A 21,671-nucleotide genomic window follows, 5' to 3' on the forward strand; every position below is an offset into this window, starting at 1 on the left:
AGGCACTGGGCACCAGGCAGGCACTGGGCACAAGTTAGGCACTGGACTCTAGGTAGGCACTCGACTCTAGGTAGGCACTGGGCACTAGGTAGGCACTGGAAACTAGGTAGGCACTGGACACTGGGCAGGCAGTGGGCAATAGGTAGTCACTGGACTCTAGGAAGGCACTGGACTCTAGGTAGGCACTGGGCACTAGGTAGGCACTGGAAACTAGGTAGGCACTGGACACTGGGCAGGCAGTGGCATTAAGTAGGCAATGGGCACTAGGTAGGCAATGGGCACTAGGAAGGCAATGTACACAAGTTAAGCACTGGCCATTAAGAAGGCACTGGGCACTAGGAAGGCACTAGACTCTAGTTAGGCTCTGGACACTAGGTAGTTACTAGGCAGACACTGAGCACTAGATGGGCAGAGGGCACAAAGTACGCACTGGGCACAAGGTAGGCACTGGAAACTAGGTAGGCACTGGACACTAGGTAGGCACTGGACACTAGGTAGGCACTGGGCACTAGGTAGGCACTGGACACTAGATAGGCACTGGGCACTAGGCAGGCACTGGGCACAAGTTAGGCACTGGACACTATGGTAGGCACTGGGCACTAGGTAGGCACTGGACACTAGGTAGGCACTGGGCATAAGGTAGACCCTTGGCACAATGTAGGCACTGGAAACGAGGTAGACACTGGACACTTGGTAGGCACTGGGCACTAGGTAGGCACTGGACACTAGGTAGGCAATTGGCACTAGGCAGGCACTGGGCAAAAGGTAGACACTGGACACCAGGTAGGCACTGGACACTAGGCACAAGGTAGGCACTGGGCACTAAGTAGGCACTGGACACTAGGTAGGCACTGGACACTGGGTAGGCACTAGACATTAAATAAGCACTGCTCACTAGGTCGGCACTGGACTCTAGGAAGGCACTGGACACTAGGTAGGCACTGGACACTGGGCAGGCACTGGCACTAAGTAGGCAATGGGCACAAGTTAAGCACTGGGCATTAAATAGGCACTGGTCACTAGGTAGGCACTTGACTCTAGGTAGGCATCGGACACTAGGTAGGCACTGGGCGCTAGGCAGGCACTGGGCACAAGGTAGGCACTGGACACTAGGTAGGCACTGTGCACTGGCCGGCACTGGGCACAAGGTAGGCACTGGACTCTAGGTAGGCGCTGGAAACTAGGTAGGCACTGGACACTGGGCACTATGTAGGCAATGGGAACTAGGAAGGCAATGCGCACAAGTTAAGCACTGGGCATTAAATAGGCACTGGGTACTAGGTAGGCACTGAGCACTAGGTAGGCACTGGACACTAGGTAGTTACTAGGCAGACACAGAGCACTAGATAGGCAGAGGGCACAAAGTGCGCACTGGGCACAAGGTAGGCACTGGAAACTAGGTAGGCACTGGACACTAGGTAGGGACTGGACACTAGATAGGCACAGGGCACTAGGCAGGTACTGGGCACAAGTTAGGCACTGGACACTAGGTAGGCACTGGGCACTAGGTAGGCACTGGATACTAGGTAGCCACTGGGCATAAGGTAGACACTGGGCACAATGTAGGCACTAGAAATTAGGTAGGCACTGGACACTTGGTAGGCACTGGTCACTAGGTAGGCAATTGGCACAGGCAGAAGGTAGGCATTGGCAGGCACTGGGCAGAAGGTAGGCATTGGACACCAGGTAGGCACTGGACACTAGGCACAAGGTAGGCACTGGGCACTAGGTAGGCACTGGATACTTGGTAGGCACTGCACATTAAATAGGCACTGGGCATCAGGTAGGCACTGTACACTAGGTAGGCACTAGGCACTGTACACTAGGTAGGCACTGGGCACTAGGTAGGCACTGAACACTTGGTAGGCACTGGACACTGGGTAGGCACTGGGCACTAGGTAGGCACTGGGCACTAGGTAGGCACTGGAAATTAGGTAGGCACTGGTCACAAGGTAGGCACTGGACACTAGGTAGGCACTGGACACTTTGTAGGCACTGGACACTGGGTAGGCACTGGGCACTAGGTAGGCACTGGGCACTAGGTAGACACTGGAAACTAGGTAGGCACTGGACACTTGGCAGGCAGTGGGCACTAGGTAGTCACTGGACTCTAGCAAGGCACTGGACTCAAGGTAGGGACTGGGCACAAGGTAGGCACTGGAAACTAGGTAGGCACCGGGCATTAAATAGGCACTGGTCACTAGGTCGGCACTGGACTCTAGGAAGGCACTGGACTCTAGGAAGGCACTGGACACTAGGTAGGCTTAGTAGGCAATGGGCACAAGTTAAGCACTGGGCATTAAATAGGTACTGGTCACTAGGTAGGCACTGGACTCTAGGTAGGCACTGGGCACTAGGTAGGCACTGGGCACTAGGCAAGCACTGGGCACAAGGTAGGCACTGGACACTTGGTAGGCACTGGGCACTAGGTAGGCACTAGACTCCAGGTAGGCACTGGGCACTAGGTAGGCACTGGAAACTAGGTAGGGACCGGACCCTGGGCAGGCAGTGGGCACTAGGAAGGCACTGGACTCTAGATAGGCACTGGACTCTAGGTAGGCACTGGAAACTAGGTAGGCACTGGACACTGGGCAGGCATTGGCACTAAGTAGGCACTGGGCACTAGGTAGGCAATGGGCACTAGGAAGGCAATGCGCACAAGTTAAGCACCGGCCATTAAATAGGCACTGGGCACTAGGTAGGCACTGGACTCTAGGTAGGCACTGGACACTAGGTAGTTACTAGGCAGACACTGAGCACTAGATGGGCAGAGGGCACAAAGTACGCACTGGGCACAAGGTAGGCACTGGAAACTAGGTAGGCACTGGACACTAGGTAGGCACTGGGCACTAGGCAGGCACTGGGCACAAGGTAGGCACTGGACACTAGGTAGACACTGGACACTAGGTAGGCACTGGGCACAAGGTAGGCACTGGGCACAAGTTAGGCACTGGACACTAGGTAGACACTGGACACTAGTTAGGCACTGGGTATAAGGTAGACACTGAGCACAATGAAGGCACTGGAAACTAGGTAGGCACTGAACAATTGGTAGGCACTGGGCACTAGGTAGGCACTGGACACTGGGTAGGCACTGGGAACTAGGCAGGCACTGGGCACAAGGTAGGCACTGGACACTTGGTAGGCACTGGGCACTAGGTAGGCACTGGACACTAGGTAGGCACTGGGCACCAGGCAGGCACTGGGCACAAGTTAGGCACTGGACTCTAGGTAGGCACTCGACTCTAGGTAGGCACTGGGCACTAGGTAGGCACTGGAAACTAGGTAGGCACTGGACACTGGGCAGGCAGTGGGCAATAGGTAGTCACTGGACTCTAGGAAGGCACTGGACTCTAGGTAGGCACTGGACACCAGGTAGGCACTGGAAACTAGGTAGGCACTGGACACTGGGAAGGCAGTGGCATTAAGTAGGCAATGGGCACTAGGTAGGCAATGGACACTAGGAAGGCAATGTACACAAGTTAAGCACTGGCCATTAAGAAGGCACTGGGCACTAGACTCTAGTTAGGCACTGGACACTAGGTAGTTACTAGGCAGACACTGAGCACTAGATGGGCAGAGGGCACAAAGTACGCACTGGGCACAGGGTAGGCACTGGAAACTAGGTAGGCACTGGACACTAGGTAGGCACTGGACACTAGGTAGGCACTGGGCACTAGGTAGGCTCTGGACACTAGATAGGCACTGGGCACTAGGCAGGCACTGGGCACAAGTTAGGCACTGGACACTATGGTAGGCACTGGGCACTAGGTAGGCACTGGACACTAGGTAGGCACTGGGCATAAGGTAGACCCTTGGCACAATGTAGGCACTGGAAACTAGGTAGACACTGGACACTTGGTAGGCACTGGGCACTAGGTAGGCACTGGACACTAGGTAGGCAATTGGCACTAGGCAGGCACTGGGCAAAAGGTAGACACTGGACACCAGGTAGGCACTGGACACTAGGCACAAGGTAGGCACTGGGCACTAAGTAGGCACTGGACACTAGGTAGGCACTGGACACTGGGTAGGCACTGGGCACTAGGTAGGCACTGGGCACTAGGTAGGCACTGGAAACTAGGTAGGCACTGGGAACAAGGTAGGCACTGGACACTAGGTAGGCACTGGAAACTTGGTAGGCACTGGACTCAAGGTAGGGACTGGGCGCAAGGTAGGCACTGGAAACTAGGTAGGGACTAGACATTAAATAAGCACTGGTCACTAGGTCGGCACTGGACTCTAGGAAGGCACTGGACACTAGGTAGGCACTGGACACTGGGAAGGCACTGGCACTAAGTAGGCAATGGGCACAAGTTAAGCACTGGGCATTAAATAGGCACTGGTCACTAGGTAGGCACTGGACTCTAGGTAGGCACCGGACACTAGGTAGGCACTGGGCGCTAAGCAGGCACTGGGCACAAGGCAGGCACTGGACACTAGGTAGGCACTGTGCACTGGCCGGCACTGGGCACAAGGTAGGCACTGGACTCTAGGTAGGTGCTGGAAACTAGGTAGGCACTGGACACTGGGCACTATGTAGGCAATGGGAACTAGGAAGGCAATGCGCACAAGTTAAGCACTGGGCATTAAATAGGCACTGGGTACTAGGTAGGCACTGAGCACTAGGTAGGCACTGGACACTAGGTAGTTACTAGGCAGACACAGAGCACTAGATAGGCAGAGGGTACAAAGTGCGCACTGGGCACAAGGTAGGCACTGGAAACTAGGTAGGCACTGGACACTAGGTAGGGACTGGACACTAGATAGGCACAGGGCACTAGGCAGGCACTGGGCACAAGTTAGGCACTGGACACTAGGTAGGCACTGGGCACTAGGTAGGCACTGGATACTAGGTAGCCACTGGGCATAAGGTAGACACTGGGCACAATGTAGGCACTAGAAATTAGGTAGGCACTGGACACTTGGTAGGCACTGGTCACTAGGTAGGCAATTGGCACAGGCAGAAGGTAGGCATTGGCAGGCACTGGGCAGAAGGTAGGCATTGGACACCAGGTAGGCGCTGGACACTAGGCACAAGGTAGGCACTGGGCACTAGGTAGGCACTGGATACTTGGTAGGCACTGCACATTAAATAGGCACTGGGCATCAGGTAGGCACTGTACACTAGGTAGGCACTAGGCACTGTACACTAGGTGGGCACTGGGCACTAGGTAGGCACTGAACACTTGGTAGGCACTGGACACTGGGTAGGCACTGGGCACTAGGTAGGCACTGTGCACTAGGTAGGCACTGTAAATTAGGTAGGCACTGGTCACAAGGTAGGCACTGGACACTAGGTATTCACTGGACACTAGGTAGGCACTGGACACTTGGTAGGCACTGAACACAAGGTAGGCACTGGACATTAAATAGGCACTGGACACTAGGTAGGCACTGGACACTAGGTAGGCACTGGACACTTGGTAGGCACTGGATATTAAATAGGCACTGGGCATCAGGTAGGCACTGGACAGTAGGTAGGCACTGGAATCTAGGTAGGCACTGGACATTAAATAGGCACTGGGCACTAGGTAGGCACTGGACTCTAGGTAGGCACTGCACATTAAATAGGAACTGGGCACTAGGTAGGCACTGGACGCTAGGTAGGCACTGGAAACTAAGTAGGCACTGGACACTTGGTAGACACTGGGCACTAGGTAGGCACTGGACACTAGGCAGGCACTGAACACAAGGTAGGCACTGGACATTAAATAGGCACTGGACACTAGGTAGGCACTGGACACTAGGTAGGCACTGGACACTTGGTAGGCACTGAACACAAGGTAGGCACTGGATATTAAATAGGCACTGGGCATCAGGTAGGCACTGGATAGTAGGTAGGCACTGGAAACTAGGTAGGCACTGGACACTTGGTAGACACTGGGCACTAGGTAGGCACTGGACATTAAATAGGCACTGGGCACTAGGTAGGCACTGGACTCTAGGTAGGCACTGCACATTAAATCGGCACTAGGTAGGCACTGGACTCTAGGTAGGCCCTGCACATTAAATAGACACTGGGCACTAGGTAGGCACTGGACATTAAATATGCACTGGGCATCAGGCAGGCACTGGGCACTAGGAAGTTACTAGGCAGACAATGAGCACTAGATGGGCATAGGGCTCAAAGTATGCACTGGGCACAAGGTAGGCACTGGGCACTAGGTAGGCACTGGACGCTAGGTAGGCACTGGAAACTAGGTAGGCACTGGACACTTGGTAGACACTGGGCACTAGGTAGGAACTGGACATTAAATAGGCACTGGGCATCAGGTACGAACTGGGCACTAGGTAGTTACTAGGCAGGCACTGAGCACTAGATGGGCACAGGGCACAAAGTATGCACTGGGCACAAGGTAGGCACTGGGCACTAGGTAGACACTGGGCACAAGGTAGGCACTGGGCATCAGGTAGGCACTGGACACTAGGTAGGCACTGGGCACTAGGTAGGCACTGGATACTAGGTAGGCACTGGACATTAAATAGGCACTGGACATTACATAGGCACTGGGCATCAGGTAGGTACTGGGCACTAGGTAGTTACTAGGCAGGCACTGAGAACTAGATGGGCACAGGGCACAAAGTATGCACTGGGCACAAGGTAGGGATTGGGCACAAGGTTGGTACTGGGCACTAGGTAGGCACTGGAAACAAGTTGGGCACTTGGCACATGTTCTGCACTGGGCACTAGGTAGATAGTCAGAAGGCAAGGCATACTAGGTGGGTACTAGTCACCAGCCTAGGACTGGCACATAAAATAGGCCCATGAGCCAAAAGATATGAGTAAAAATGTCAACTGCAGCCACTTCACTCGAGAGGGTCTCGAGGCGCTATGGAGTCCTGATGCTGGATCATGCTGCTTGTACTTACTGGTTGAACGTCCAGGACTTGAGAGCCTTCCTGAACTGTTGGAGCCATGGTGAGGCTCTGAGGTGCAGGGGAGGGTGCTCCAGGCCATAGCTGCCAGGTGGGAGAAGGAGTGTCGTCTACTGTTTGCCAGGCGGGTGAGCTGGGTGGCTGCTACGGAGAGGGATCTAGAGCAGAGTGTCCTTGTAGGTGGGTGGAATTCCACTCATCAGTTGAGGTACACCGGTCCTTCGTTGTGTAGTGCCTCGCAGGTGTGGGTGAGCAGCTTGAATTGGCATCTCTTAGCGACTGGTGGCCATAGGAGTTACCTGAGGTCAGGGGTCATGTGCATCTGTCTGGGGAGTTCGGAGATGAGTCTGGCAAATGCGCAATTATTTAATCTTGTGCACAGAATCGCACCTCAGTCCCCACAAGGATGGTCGCACAAAAGCACTCATGCTCGCACACACTCACACACAGACACACACACACACAGACCCCCCTAAAGTCTTATCAAATATAGAAGTTCAGAAGTTGATGTCATCGCAGTATCTGAACCATGTCATAAGGATATCTGTGAGAAGCTGGCTTAGTATATGGTGCACACGTATGCAAGTGGGCACCCTGCACTAATCCAGACAACTCTTATGGTGATTTAAGAGGTCTTAACCAACCTTAGAAAGCTCTCTCAGTGGTAGCTGTGGGGAGCAGCCTTAGGCTTAGTCCAGAAGGAGTGTAAAGCAGTTTGTTTTTACCAGAATGCAACCTTATAGTATAGATTAAATGAAGGAAAGTCACTGTTCTGTAGGGTTGACGCTTTTCGGCCCACTAATTCGGGCCTCATCAGGACATGGGCAAAAGGAAAAAACAAGCTCAAAGTACCATATTGTATAAGAATCATCTCCAGGACGTTGCTTAAACCATTGCATAATTCATGTATGTGTTGTACTGCACATAAATGAACTGCGTAATGGTGTAAGGAACAAAGGAGCCCAACAGATCATTATTGTTACACACGGAAATTAGAAACACACTTCTTTGGACTGGGTGGAGGGTTGATTCACCCTCTCCAGTCTGTATTGGACAACCTCTTATTCAGATTGCCTGAATATATTTGTTTGTGTTTAGCAACCGTCTTTTAGAAAGAATTGGTAGGAAGGAATTGTGAATGTATAGATTTATATATATTCTAAGTACATGGTTGTTCTCTTTGTGTTGAAAAAACAATAAAGAATTGCTCTAAATCCTATTTGGAGTGGGTATGTGACTGCAGAAAGAAGTATAATAGTAATGAGGGACTGAATACCCATCTTTAAGAACTGATTTGTGTTTTTCAGACAGGAACTTTTGCGTTATTTATTCCTCCGCATCATCTTGTTCTTTGCCCGAGTTTGGCTCAGCAGCAGGAGGACAGAATCGTGTCTCGGTTCGGCAGCATCGTTGATGTGCTATCGGGGTCTGGAAGACTAGTACCGGGAGCACAGAGGGCCTCCCGGAGGAGCTTTACAGTGCATGGAATCATACCTCCCACACCGTTTACAGTGCGGGGAATCATACCTCCCACACCGTTTACAGTGCGGGGAATCATACCTCCCACACCGTTTACAGTTCGGGGAATCATACCTCCCACACCGTCTACAGTGCGGGGAATCATACCTTCCACACCGTTTATGGTGCGGGGAATCATACCTCCCACACCGTTTACAGTGCGTGGAATCATACCCCCCACACCGTTTACAGTGCGTGGAATCATACCCCCCACACCGTTTACAGTGCGTGGAATCATACCTCCCACACCGTTTACAGTGCAGGGAGTCATACCTCCCACACCGTTTACAGTTCGGGGAATCATACCTCCCACACCGTTTACAGTGCAGGGAATCATACCTCCCACACCGTTTACAGTGCAGGGAATCATACCTCCCACACCGTTTACAGTGTGGGGAATCATACCTCCCACACCGTTTACAGTGCGTGGAATCATACCTCCCACACCGTTTACACACCGTTTACAGTGCAGGGAATCATACCTCCAACACCGTTTACAGTGCAGGGAATCATACCTCCCACACCGTTTACACACCGTTTACAGTGCGTGGAATCATACCTCCCACACCGTTTACACACCGTTTACAGTGCAGGGAATCATACCTCCCACACCGTTTATAGTGCGGGGAATCATACCTCCCACACCGTTTACAGTGCAGGGAATCATACCTCCCACACCGTTTACAGTGCAGGGAATCATACCTCCCACACCGTTTACAGTGCGTGGAATCATACCTCCCACACCGTTTACACACCGTTTACAGTGCAGGGAATCATACCTCCCACACCGTTTATAGTGCGGGGAATCATACCTCCCACACCGTTTACAGTGCAGGGAATCATACCTCCCACACCGTTTACAGCGCAGGGAATCATACCTCCCACACCGTTTACAGTGCGTGGAATCATACCTCCCACACCGTTTACACACCGTTTACAGTGCAGGGAATCATACCTCCCACACCGTTTACAGTGCATGGAATCATATCTCCCACACCGTTTACAGTGCAGGGAATCATACCTCCCACACCGTTTACAGTGCAGGGAATCATACCTCCCACACCGTTTACAGTGCGTGGAATCCTACCTCCCACACCGTTTACAGTGCAGGGAATCATACCTCCCACACCGTTTACAGTGCGTGGAATCATACCTCCCACACCGTTTACAGTGCGTGGAATCATACCTCCCACACCGTTTACAGTGTGGGGAATCATACCTCCCACACCGTTTCCAGTGCAGGGAATCATACCTCCCACACCGTTTACAGTGCGTGGAATCATATCTCCCACACCGTTTACAGTGTGGGGAATCATACCTCCCACACCGTATACAGTGCAGGGAATCATACCTCCCACACCGTTTACAGTGCGTGGAATCATATCTCCCACACCGTTTACAGTGTGGGGAATGATACCTCCCACACCGTTTACAGTGCAGGGAATCATACCTCCCACACCGTTTACAGTGCGTGGAATCATATCTCCCACACCGTTTACAGTGTGGGGAATCATACCTCCCACACCGTTTACAGTGCAGGGAATCATACCTCCCACACCGTTTACAGTGCGTGGAATCATACCTCCCACACCGTTTACAGTGCAGGGAATCATACCTCCCTCACCGTTTACAGTGTGGGGAATCATACCTCCCACACCGTTAACAGTGCGTGGAATCATACCTCCCACACCGTTTACAGTGCGTGGAATCATACCTCCCACACCGTTTACAGTGCGTGGAATCATACCTCCCACACCGTTTACAGTGTGGGGAATCATATCTCCCACACCGTTTACAGTGCATGGAATCATACCTCCCACACCGTTTACAGTGCATGGAATCATACCTCCCACACCGTTTACAGTGCATGGAATCATATCTCCCACACCGTTTACAGTGCTTGGAATCATACCTCCCACACCGTTTACAGTGCATGGAATCATACCTCCCACACCGTTTACAGTGCATGGAATCATATCTCCCACACCGTTTACAGTGCATGGAATCATACCTCCCACACCGTTTACAGTGCATGGAATCATACCTCCCACACCGTTTACAGTGCAGGGAATCATATCTCCCACACCGTTTACAGTGCATGGAATCATACCTCCCACACCGTTTACAGTGCATGGAATTATACCTCCCACACCGTTTACAGTGCATGGAATCATACCTCCCACACCGTTTACAGTGCATGGAATCATATCTCCCACACCGTTTACAGTGCATGGAATCATACCTCCCACACCGTTTACAATGCATGGAATCATACCTCCCACACCGTTTACAGTGCATGGAATCATATCTCCCACACCGTTTGCAGTGCATGGAATCATACCTCCCACACCGTTTACAGTGCATGGAATCATACCTCCCACACCGTTTACAGTGCGTGGAATCATACCTCCCACACCGTTTACAGTGTGGGGAATCATACCTCCCACACCGTTTACAGTGCGTGGAATCATACCTCCCACACCGTTTACAGTGCGTGGAATCATACCTCCCACACCGTTTACAGTGCGTGGAATCATACCTCCCACACTGTTTACAGTGTGGGGAATCATACCTCCCACACCGTTTACAGTGCAGGGAATCATATCTCCCACACCGTTTACAGTGCATGGAATCATACCTCCCACACCGTTTACAGTGCATGGAATCATACCTCCCACACCGTTTACAGTGCATGGAATCATATCTCCCACACCGTTTACAGTGCATGGAATCATACCTCCCACACCGTTTACAGTGCATGGAATCATACCTCCCACACCGTTTACAGTGCATGGAATCATATCTCCCACACCGTTTACAGTGCATGGAATCATACCTCCCACACCGTTTACAGTGCATGGAATCATACCTCCCACACCGTTTACAGTGTGGGGAATCATACCTCCCACACCGTTTACAGTGCGTGGAATCATACCTCCCACACCGTTTACAGTGCGGGGAATCATACCTCCCACACCGTTTACAGTGCAGGGAATCATATCTCCCACACCGTTTACAGTGCAGGGAATCATACCTCCCACACCGTTTACAGTGCAGGGAATCATATCTCCCACACCGTTTACAGTGCATGGAATCATACCTCCCACACCGTTTACAGTGCATGGAATCATACCTCCCACACCGTTTACAGTGCATGGAATCATACCTCCCACACCGTTTACAGTGCGGGGAATCATACCTCCCACACCGTTTACAGTGCGTGGAATCATACCTCCCACACCGTTTACAGTGCGGGGAATCATACCTCCCACACCGTTTACAGTGGGTGGAATCATACCTCCCACACCGTTTACAGTGCGTGGAATCATACCTCCCACACCGTTTACAGTGGGTGGAATCATACCTCCCACACCGTTTACAGTGCAGGGAATCATATCTCCCACACCGTTTACAGTGCATGGAATCATACCTCCCACACCGTTTACAGTGCATGGAATCATACCTCCCACACCGTTTACAGTGCATGGAATCATATCTCCCACACCGTTTACAGTGCATGGAATCATACCTCCCACACCGTTTACAGTGCATGGAATCATACCTCCCACACCGTTTACAGTGCAGGGAATCATATCTCCCACACCGTTTACAGTGCATGGAATCATACCTCCCACACCGTTTACAGTGCATGGAATCATACCTCCCACACCGTTTACAGTGCATGGAATCATACCTCCCACACCGTTTACAGTGCATGGAATCATACCTCCCACACCGTTTACAGTGCATGGAATCATATCTCCCACACCGTTTACAGTGCATGGAATCATACCTCCCACACCGTTTACAGTGCATGGAATCATACCTCCCACACCGTTTACAGTGCATGGAATCATACCTCCCACACCGTTTACAGTGCGGGGAATCATACCTCCCACACCGTTTACAGTGCGTGGAATCATACCTCCCACACCGTTTACAGTGCGTGGAATCATACCTCCCACACCGTTTACAGTGCGTGGAATCATACCTCCCACACCGTTTACAGTGCGTGGAATCATACCTCCCACACCGTTTACAGTGCGTGGAATCATACCTCCCACACCGTTTACAGTGCGTGGAATCATACCTCCCACACCGTTTACAGTGTGGGGAATCATACCTCCCACACCGTTTACAGTGCAGGGAATCATATCTCCCACACCGTTTACAGTGCATGGAATCATACCTCCCACACCGTTTACAGTGCATGGAATCATATCTCCCACACCGTTTACAGTGCATGGAATCATACCTCCCACACCGTTTACAGTGCATGGAATCATACCTCCCACACCGTTTACAGTGCATGGAATCATACCTCCCACACCGTTTACAGTGCAGGGAATCATACCTCCCACACCGTTTACAGTGTGGGGAATCATATCTCCCACACTGTTTACGGTGTTCGGGTATGATTCCAACATGTTGATACTAAACATTGCAGGGTTGGTTACAGCCAGTTTAGAGATGGCCATCGGGTAATGACGCATGGCCACTCTATGTATTGTAATGCCTGAAGCACTTACAAACCGGGAGAATGGACTCCAAAGGTTATAGGGCTGTTCTGCTCAAGCAGGGGCACCCTCACACTTAGAACCAAGCACCCTGCATTCAGGATTTAAAGGCCTGCCTTAAGGGTGACTTATAGGTTTAAAGTGCAGTGACATCAGATATAGGAAAACGAAATATGTCATAAGTGGTGCTAGCACCAGCTCACACAGGTAGCAATGGCAGGCCGGTAATCACAATTTGAGTGGTCTTTCATGGGTGGCATGATGCCTGCTTCAGCTCATGCGAGACCCCTGGCGTACCTATGCCCTGGGTACCTCAGTACCATATACTAGGGAATTACAATGGGGCACCTGTAGCCAACCTGGGATGTACCTAAGTACTTACCACAGTCAATTTCAGGGCGAAAGCACAGAGACTGGGGTCCTGATTAGCAGGGTCCCAGTGAGACTAGTCTGAAATGAATGTAGCACGTAACAGCGCGCATTTTTACAACGCAGTACATAACAATGCAGTCATTTCAACAACTGCGTTGTTACCATGTGTGCGTTTACATCACAAGACGTTTCAACAACTTGCGCTAGGTGGCGCGCTGGGCTTAGGAATAGTATAAATTACTATTCCTACTCCAGTTAGCGCAACAGCAGGGAAGGTGCTGGATTTAAAATCCAACACATTCCCTGGTGGTGCACGCCACCTAGCGCAAGTCGTAGAAACGTCTTGCGATGTAAAGGCACGTGTGGTACCAATGCGTTCGTTGTAGCGACCGCATTGTTATGTACCTGCATGGTATTGTCAGCGTTGTAAACGCTGTTTCCCGCAGACACAGGACAGGCGGGTGCGGGAAGTGAAGGATGAACAGCAGGTGCAGGAAGGTGCGGGAAGTGAAGGATGAACAGCAGGTGCAGGAAGGTGCAGGAAGTGATGGATGAACAGCAGGTGCAGGAAGGGGCAGGAAGTGGAGGATGAACAGCAGGTGCAGGAAGGTGCAGGAAGTGGAGGATGAACAGCAGGTGCAGGAAGTGGAGGATGAACAGCAGGTGCAGGAAGGTGCGGGAAGTGAAGGATGAACAGTAGGTGCAGGAAGGTGCGGAAAGTGAAGGATGAACAGCAGGTGCAGGAAGGTGTGGGAAGTGAAGGATGAACAGCAGGTGCAGGAAGGTGCGGGAAGTGAAGGATGAACAGCAGGTGCAGGAAGGTGCGGGAAGTGAAGGATGAACAGCAGGTGCAGGAAGGTGCGGGAAGTGAAGGATGCGGGAAGTGAAGGATGAACAGCAGGTGCAGGAAGGTGCGGGAAGTGAAGGATGAACAGCAGGTGCAGGAAGGTGCGGGAAGTGAAGGATGAACAGCAGGTGCAGGAAGGTGCGGGAAGTGAAGGATGCGGGAAGTGAAGGATAAACAGCAGGTGCAGGAAGGTGCGGGAAGTGAAGGATGAACAGCAGGTGCAGGAAGGTGCGGGAAGTGGAGGATGAACAGCAGGTGCAGGAAGGTGCAGGAAGTGAAGGATGAACAGCAGATGCAGGAAGGTGCAGGAAGTGGAGGATGAACAGTAGGTGCAGGAAGGTGCAGGAAGTGATGGATGAACAGCAGGTGCAGGAAGGTGCAGGAAGTGGAGGATGAACAGCAGGTGCAGGAAGGTGCAGGAAGTGGAGGATGAACAGCAGGTGCAGGAAGTGGAGGATGAACAGCAGGTGCAGGAAGGTGCGGGAAGTGAAGGATGAACAGCAGGTGCAGGAAGGTGCGGGAAGTGAAGGATGAACAGCAGGTGCAGGAAGGTGCGGGAAGTGAAGGATGCGGGAAGTGAAGGATAAACAGCAGGTGCAGGAAGGTGCGGGAAGTGAAGGATGAACAGCAGGTGCAGGAAGGTGCGGGAAGTGGAGGATGAACAGCAGGTGCAGGAAGGTGCAGGAAGTGAAGGATGAACAGCAGATGCAGGAAGGTGCAGGAAGTGGAGGATGAACAGTAGGTGCAGGAAGGTGCAGGAAGTGATGGATGAACAGCAGGTGCAGGAAGGTGCAGGAAGTGGAGGATGAACAGCAGGTGCAGGAAGGTGCAGGAAGTGGAGGATGAACAGCAGGTGCAGGAAGTGGAGGATGAACAGCAGGTGCAGGAAGGTGCGGGAAGTGAAGGATGAACAGCAGGTGCAGGAAGGTGCGGGAAGTGAAGGATGAACAGCAGGTGCAGGAAGGTGCGGGAAGTGAAGGATGAACAGCAGGGACAGCACAGGTGAGACAGGACTCGCGGGGAGGCTTATGGACTGGTTGGCAACGTACAAAGGCACAGCCAGCAGGTAAGAAGGTTCGGGTGTCCCAGGAGGAGCCGGTGGTCGCAGGTGGCGGATCCATACCCGAGAGGAGGGCACAGTACATCTCTGACTCTGTATTAATGAGTGAACCAGGATTGTCTGGGGCGATGGCGCCCGGGGCAGCACAGCCCTTTCTCATTAGAGCAGGGTTTCCACCAGATACAGTGTCTGCTGTCCCTGTGCAGGCCAGGGGAGTAATTAACACATCCATTATGGGTGCTCCTAATCAGATTGTGTTTGTACAATTAGATTCAGTGTGCTGAGCTCAGAAGGGCTGGAGGGACCTCAGTGGTGGTCAGATACGTGGTCTCCTGCTCTGGACACAGTATGAGCCCAGCAGACAGCCATGGGTAGGGGGTCTGTGGGATTAGAGCCGGGAGAGGGCTTGTGGGGGCAGAGACAGGTGGATGAGGACATGTCCACAGGTTACACATACCCTGTGCAGCAGGGAGTGAAAAGGGGCACGCGACTCGACTGTCGCGATACCAGGACCTCTGCAGGGTTTGTGATAAAAGAGGGCTTCGAGCGCGTGGCCTGGAGGACAAGGGAGCTCCAAGGATATTCAACCATCCAACAACACAAGGCGGGCTGGTGGAGTCCTGTCTGGGCTGTGTCGTTTACGTAAAAAGATGGAAAAAGATGGAAGATTCCAGCCCATCGAGGCCAGATTGGGACGTGTCAGCCCACCTTCAGGGGGTCAAAGGGCAGACAGGGGCTGCTGAGCCCCAACTTTACTGGTTGAGGTTGTTTGCCACTGGCGTCCTCGGGCCCCTCTGTGGCTCTGCAGACGGGGCCCACTGGTCCCTTCCGTGGTCGTTGAGGTTGTTTGTCTCTGGTGTCCTCGGGCCCTTCTGTGGCTCTGCAGACGGGGCCCACTGGTCCATAAGGTGGACTTTGAGGTTGTTTGCCACTGGCGTCCTCGGGCTCTTCTGTGGCTCTGCAGACGGGGCCCACTGGTCCCTACCGTGGTCATTAAGATTGTTTGCCACTAGCGTCCTCGGGCCTCTCGTTGGCTCTGCAGACGGGGCCCACTGGTCCCTTCCGTCGTCTTTGAGGTTGTTTGTCTCTGGCGTCCTCGGGCCCTTCTGTGGCTCTGCAGACGGGGCCCACTGGTCCCTACCGTCGTCTTTGAGGTTGTTTGTCTCTGGCGTCCTCGGGCCCTTCTGTGGCTCTGCAGATGGGGCCCACTGGTCCCTACCGTCGTCTTTGAGGTTGTTTGTCTCTGGCGTCCTCGGGCCCTTCTGTGGCTCTGCAGATGGGGCCCACTGGTCCCTACCGTCGTCTTTGAGGTTGTTTGTCTCTGGCGTCCTTGGGCCCTTCTGTGGCTCTGCAGATGGGGCCCACTGGTCCCTACGGTGGACTTTTGAGGTTGTTTGTCTCTGGCATCCTTGGGCTCTTCTCTGTCTCTGTAGACGGGGCCCACTGGTCCCTACTGTGGACAGTGAGGTTGTTTGTCTCTGGCATCCTCAGGCCCCTCTGTGGCTCTGCAGATGGGGCCCACTGGTCCCTACTGTGGACGTTGAGGTTGTTTGTCACTGGCGTCCTCGGGCCCTTCTGTGGCTCCGCAGACGGGGCCCACTGGTCCCAACGGTGGATATTGAGGTTGTTTGCCACTGGTGTCCTCGGGCCCATCTCTGTCTCTGCAGACGGGGCCCACTGGTTCTGACTGTGGTCGTTGAGGTTGTTTGCCTCTGGCGTCCTCGGGCCCCTCTGTGGCTCTGCAGATGGGGCCCACTGGTCCCTACTGTGGACGTTGAGGTTGTTTGCCAAAGGTGGCCTTGGGCTCTTGTCTGTCTCTGTAGACGGGGCCCACTGGCCCCTATGGTGGACATTGAGGTTGTTTGTCTCTGGCGTCCTTGGGCCCTTCTGTGGCTCTGCAGACGGGGCCCACTGGTTCTGACTGTGGTCGTTGAGGTTGTTTGTCTCTGGCGTCCTCGGGCCCTTCTGTGGCTCTGCAGACAGTGCCCACTGGCCCCTATGGTGGACATTGAGGTTGTTTGTCTCTGGCGTCCTTGGGCCCTTCTGTGGCTCTGCAGACGGGGCCCACTGGTTCTGACTGTGGTCGTTGAGGTTGTTTGTCTCTGGCGTCCTCGGGCCCTTCTGTGGCTCTGCAGACAGTGCCCACTGGCCCCTATGGTGGACATTGAGGTTGTTTGTCTCTGGCGTCCTTGGGCCCTTCTGTGTCTCTGCAGACGGGGCCCACTGGTTCTGACTGTGGTCGTTGAGGTTGTTTGTCTCTGGCGTCCTTGGGCCCTTCTGTGGCTCTGCAGACGGGGCCCACTGGTCCCTACCGTCGTCTTTGAGGTTGTTTGTCTCTGGCGTCCTTGGGCCCTTCTGTGGCTCTGCAGACGGGGCCCACCGGTCCCTACGGTGGACATTGAGGTTGTTTGTCTCTGGCGTCCTTGGGCTCTTCTGTGGCTCTGCAGACGGGGCCCACCGGTCCCTACGGTGGACATTGAGGTTGTTTGTCTCTGGCGTCCTGGGGGCCTTCTGTGGCTCTGCAGACGGGGCCCACCGGTCCCTACGGTGGACATTGAGGTTGTTTGTCTCTGGCGTCCTTGGGCTCTTCTGTGGCTCTGCAGACGGGGCCCACCGGTCCCTACGGTGGACATTGAGGTTGTTTGTCTCTGGCGTCCTGGGGGCCTTCTGTGGCTCTGCAGACGGGGCCCACCGGTCCCTACGGTGGACATTGAGGTTGTTTGTCTCTGGCGTCCTTGGGCTCTTCTGTGGCTCTGCAGACGGGGCCCATTGGCCCCTACGGTGGACATTGAGGTTGTTTGTCTCTGGCGTCCTCGGGCCCTTCTGTGGCTCTGCAGACACGGTCGGGCACATCTCTTTCCATACTCGACTCTCCAGTTAGCCGGGTCGAGCACTCACAGACTTCTGAAGGAGGTAATGTAGGGGTCACAGCTGAGAACTTAACAGTGAAATAGATGCAATAATGAACTGTCAAGACTATTGATAATCTGAGAAAAAAGAAAGTTGTTTAATAACACAGCAAAATGCAATACTAGACAATTCAATGGGGTGCAGCTACAATTCCCAGGTAAGTGTTTACACCCCTTATGGCCCCTCTTCCTATACTAGAAGTTTCTGTGGTGTCCAGGATACTTCAAGTGGAGGCATAGATTAGCCACAGCTGCAGTTCACTGGGTCTCTGCTCATGCAAGCCCCTCTGTGTTCATTTCAGCAGCTCATAATCACAATGGGATTGTATCATTGTCCATCAGTGTCCAATTGCAGGACGTGATCTTCATGTCCTGTTCAGTCTTTCGCATGCGAAGTCGCGTCCTGCTCACGTTGTTGCAGTCGTGCTGTGGTCGCAGTCACTCTCCTGGCTGGTGCTTTCAGCGGGGACTCCTCTGATCCAGGATCTCAATGACAGCTTCACTCAGGACATGGCCTGCTACTTGCTACTTGGACGCCCATCCGGCCAGATGAGGCCATGGGCCAGGATCCAATGGGGGCTCACTGGGATCAATTATGGCCTGCGGGTTGGGATCCCATGGGGTGATCCTCTGGAAGATGCAGCCTCTGGGCCGCGATAGGGCCTCTGCTTCAGCGGTGGCAGCAGCTCCTGCACTCAATTCCCTTTGAGTCTTCCAGCAGCAGGAACAGGCCTTTGGCTTTGTAGTGGGGCCGGACAGGAGGTGATTCCTTCTCAGGTTTGATTGATGTACGTGGTCCACTGCGGGCCTGCCATGACAAGGTAAGGCCCAGCCTTCACGTCCCAAAGTAGTCAGCAACTTCTGGGTGTTCTGCACTCTTTGAGCCCAGCTGTCGTCTCGTCTTGGACAGTCTGCGCTGCTGCAGGGCCAGGCACTCTTATCTATCTGAGCAGGCAGGTCGGCTTCTATGTGCAAGACTGACCTTCAGCCAGCAGTGCAGACTTCAGGTGATACTCCTTCATCCTGGTGATCATACATGTCCACTGAGGGTCTCTCTGCTGACATGGATTGAGAACCTAGAGCTTAGCTCTGAGGCCGAGGGTGGCATGCAGATGCCCTCTCTTCCCAGGTGGTGGCAGACGGACAGTGGTGGCAGCAATACATCTATAGTCAGGGATACCTAATCACTGTATTCTAAGGAGGGTGGGTTACTAGCCCCCTCCTCCTGATCCAGTCTGTGCAGTCTCTCACGCCTGTGGTCCTGCTGACTTTGTCTACCTGGTGTGTGTTTGGGAGCCCGTGGGGATACTGGGGAAGGATGGTGAGTTGAGCCGTTGTGAGTAATGTGAGCTGTTCAGCTGGGTCTCCCAGCTCCCCCGTGCCCCTCACTATTCCTTGGTGAAGTCTGGTGGGCTGGAGGCAGACACTCGCTCTTATCTGTGTTTAGCTTCACTAACTCTGCTAAGAGGGACCCTTTCTGTTGGATGATGGTCAAGGCCCCCGTTCTGGAGTTACTTAAAATCCCTCTTTGAAGAATAGCCCCGGCTGATACTGGGGAAGACGGTAGGCCCTCCTTTGCATGCTTTGGACATTGTGCCTTGTGATTGGAGGGGCACCAGGATTCAAAAGTAGCAAATCCTCTGATTGGATCAAACTATAAATCAGAGGAGATAAAAGCCTGGCTTAGCTGTCAGTTGTGGTTCAAGACTGGTCTAACATTTTGAAGAGGGAACCCATGGGGTCCGTATGAGTAAGCCATGTACAGCCTGTAATGTGAAGGTAAGATAAGAGGTCTGCACACCCCTGGATGGGGGTTAACTTGAAGAAGTTTTCTCTGTGACTGATGGATTACGCTGCAAAGGGATTTGCCAATTCGATAAGGGGAAAGAGCATCGGTGAGAAAATCAGCTGTCGTGTGGGACATGTAGGTGTCAGTAGACTCTCCCTTCCGTGATAGTGGCTCCATACCTGCTATACGGCCACCCTTGGTCCACACCCGTCCCAGGTCACAGAATACATCTGGTACTTCTTGTTACTAGGGACAGGCCTGCACCTATGTTCACATGTTAGACTATCCTGATGCCAGGGCCAAAGTAAACGCCAGGATGCCAGTGACAGATACATTTGGGCTCTCACAGTAGAAGTGCACATGCCTGTTTATGATGCAGGAGACAATCCCATTCCACCAGGACATGTCTGAGAATGTCTCCAAGATCTCCCCTGATGAGACCCAATCTCTACCGTGCTCAGATAACCCATGAACAAGTATTTGAGGTATAGATGTAGTTGCCGCTCTTGTAAAGTCTCATGAGGTCTTGTGAATTTGCTCTCAATGGTTGCTACAAATCTAATATGTATGAAATGGTGGGTGGTGCAATGGATGAAGGATTGGATGCCGCTGCTGTGGTTGAGTTGCGTGACTGGTGCTAGAAGTCATGTACTGAGTGCGGTTGTTCAGTGCAATTGTGCCTGTTGTGATTGAGTTGCAACACTTGTTTTATAAGCCATGAATTTGTTGCTGTGGTTGATAAGTGATGGATTGTTTGTGGCTGATGTATGAGTTAGTGACTAGTTGTGGCTGTTGGGTTTTGTAATCAAGTGGTTGTCAGCTGTACAAAGTGATGTCCTGTAGTGGCCGGACGTGTGCTCTTTCATAGCACCTGGTGGGCAGTTGGATGGTAGTTTGTGAGGCATGTATCGACACTGTGGACTTAGCAGCAGTTTGCGATGACTTAAACCTGGGCTCTGGATGTTACGTTACAGTACTTATAGCAGGCAGTCCATGAAATGTGTTGTCCATGGGCACGTTTATGCTACTTACATTCAAAGTCCTTCTCGCTGTAGCTGCGTCGCTGCTGCTCGAGATCGCGTGAAGACGACTTGCTGATCAGTTCCCCAAATGTGCTGATGGACAGGGTCTTGTCCAGATCGTCCGGCTCCGGAGAACATTCCTCCGCACCAAGGTCCACCTAGAAAGAAACCAAGAGTGTTGGAGGTTTGTGCATGTGTCAGCTCCAACATATCTTGGTGAGGACTCAGAAGGTCACACTTCTCCAATGACACCCACTTCTACCAGTGCAAGGTCCCCTTGGGTCTACAGGGATTAGGGTCAACACAGATTGTGGTCCCCAGACTTTCTTCTCCACCTGTGAGTATCTGTCCCAGTTCACACCCCTTAATCAGTGGTGTGGATTGTGGACAGAAGCCACATACACACTGTTCAGGAATTTATTAATACAGGTCAGAAGACTCCTGGTAGGACCATCCAGAGTCCAATAGCTAAACCTATGAGTAGCCTGTTGGCAGTACTGCCCCTGCTGTACATTTAAAAGATACCTCCATCCATTGACGTCTTAGCGGATCACTGAAAGAATATCGACGGACAGAATATCGACCATCAAAAATATCGTTGAGAAAATATCGACAGTCAAAATATCGAGTTTCTATCTACAAACAGGTAAGTACAAAAATATCGAGTTAAAAATATCGTTTACAAAAATATAGTTGTAAAAAATATCGTATTTACTAAAAACAGTGTTAAATTAAATTAATATTAATAATTAATTACT

At 52.5% G+C, this 21,671-nt stretch overlaps 1 protein-coding gene across 2 annotated transcripts in view; it reads right to left on the reverse strand.

The window, feature by feature from the left end:
• The window catches only part of SLC4A3 (solute carrier family 4 member 3), a 513,414-nt gene extending 492,376 nt beyond the window's left edge, over positions 1-21,038 (reverse strand). For both annotated transcript variants that reach the window (XM_078679131.1, XM_078679132.1), the window contains exon 1: positions 20,924-21,038. The gene's annotated coding sequence lies outside the window, so the exon portion shown is untranslated. The remainder of the gene's footprint in view (positions 1-20,923) is intronic.
• Positions 21,039-21,671: the final 633 nt, after the last annotated feature.

The sequence above is a fragment of the Lissotriton helveticus genome, chromosome 3_1, assembly GCF_964261635.1.
Source record: "Lissotriton helveticus chromosome 3_1, aLisHel1.1, whole genome shotgun sequence".
Taxonomy (NCBI): Eukaryota; Metazoa; Chordata; class Amphibia; order Caudata; family Salamandridae; genus Lissotriton; species Lissotriton helveticus.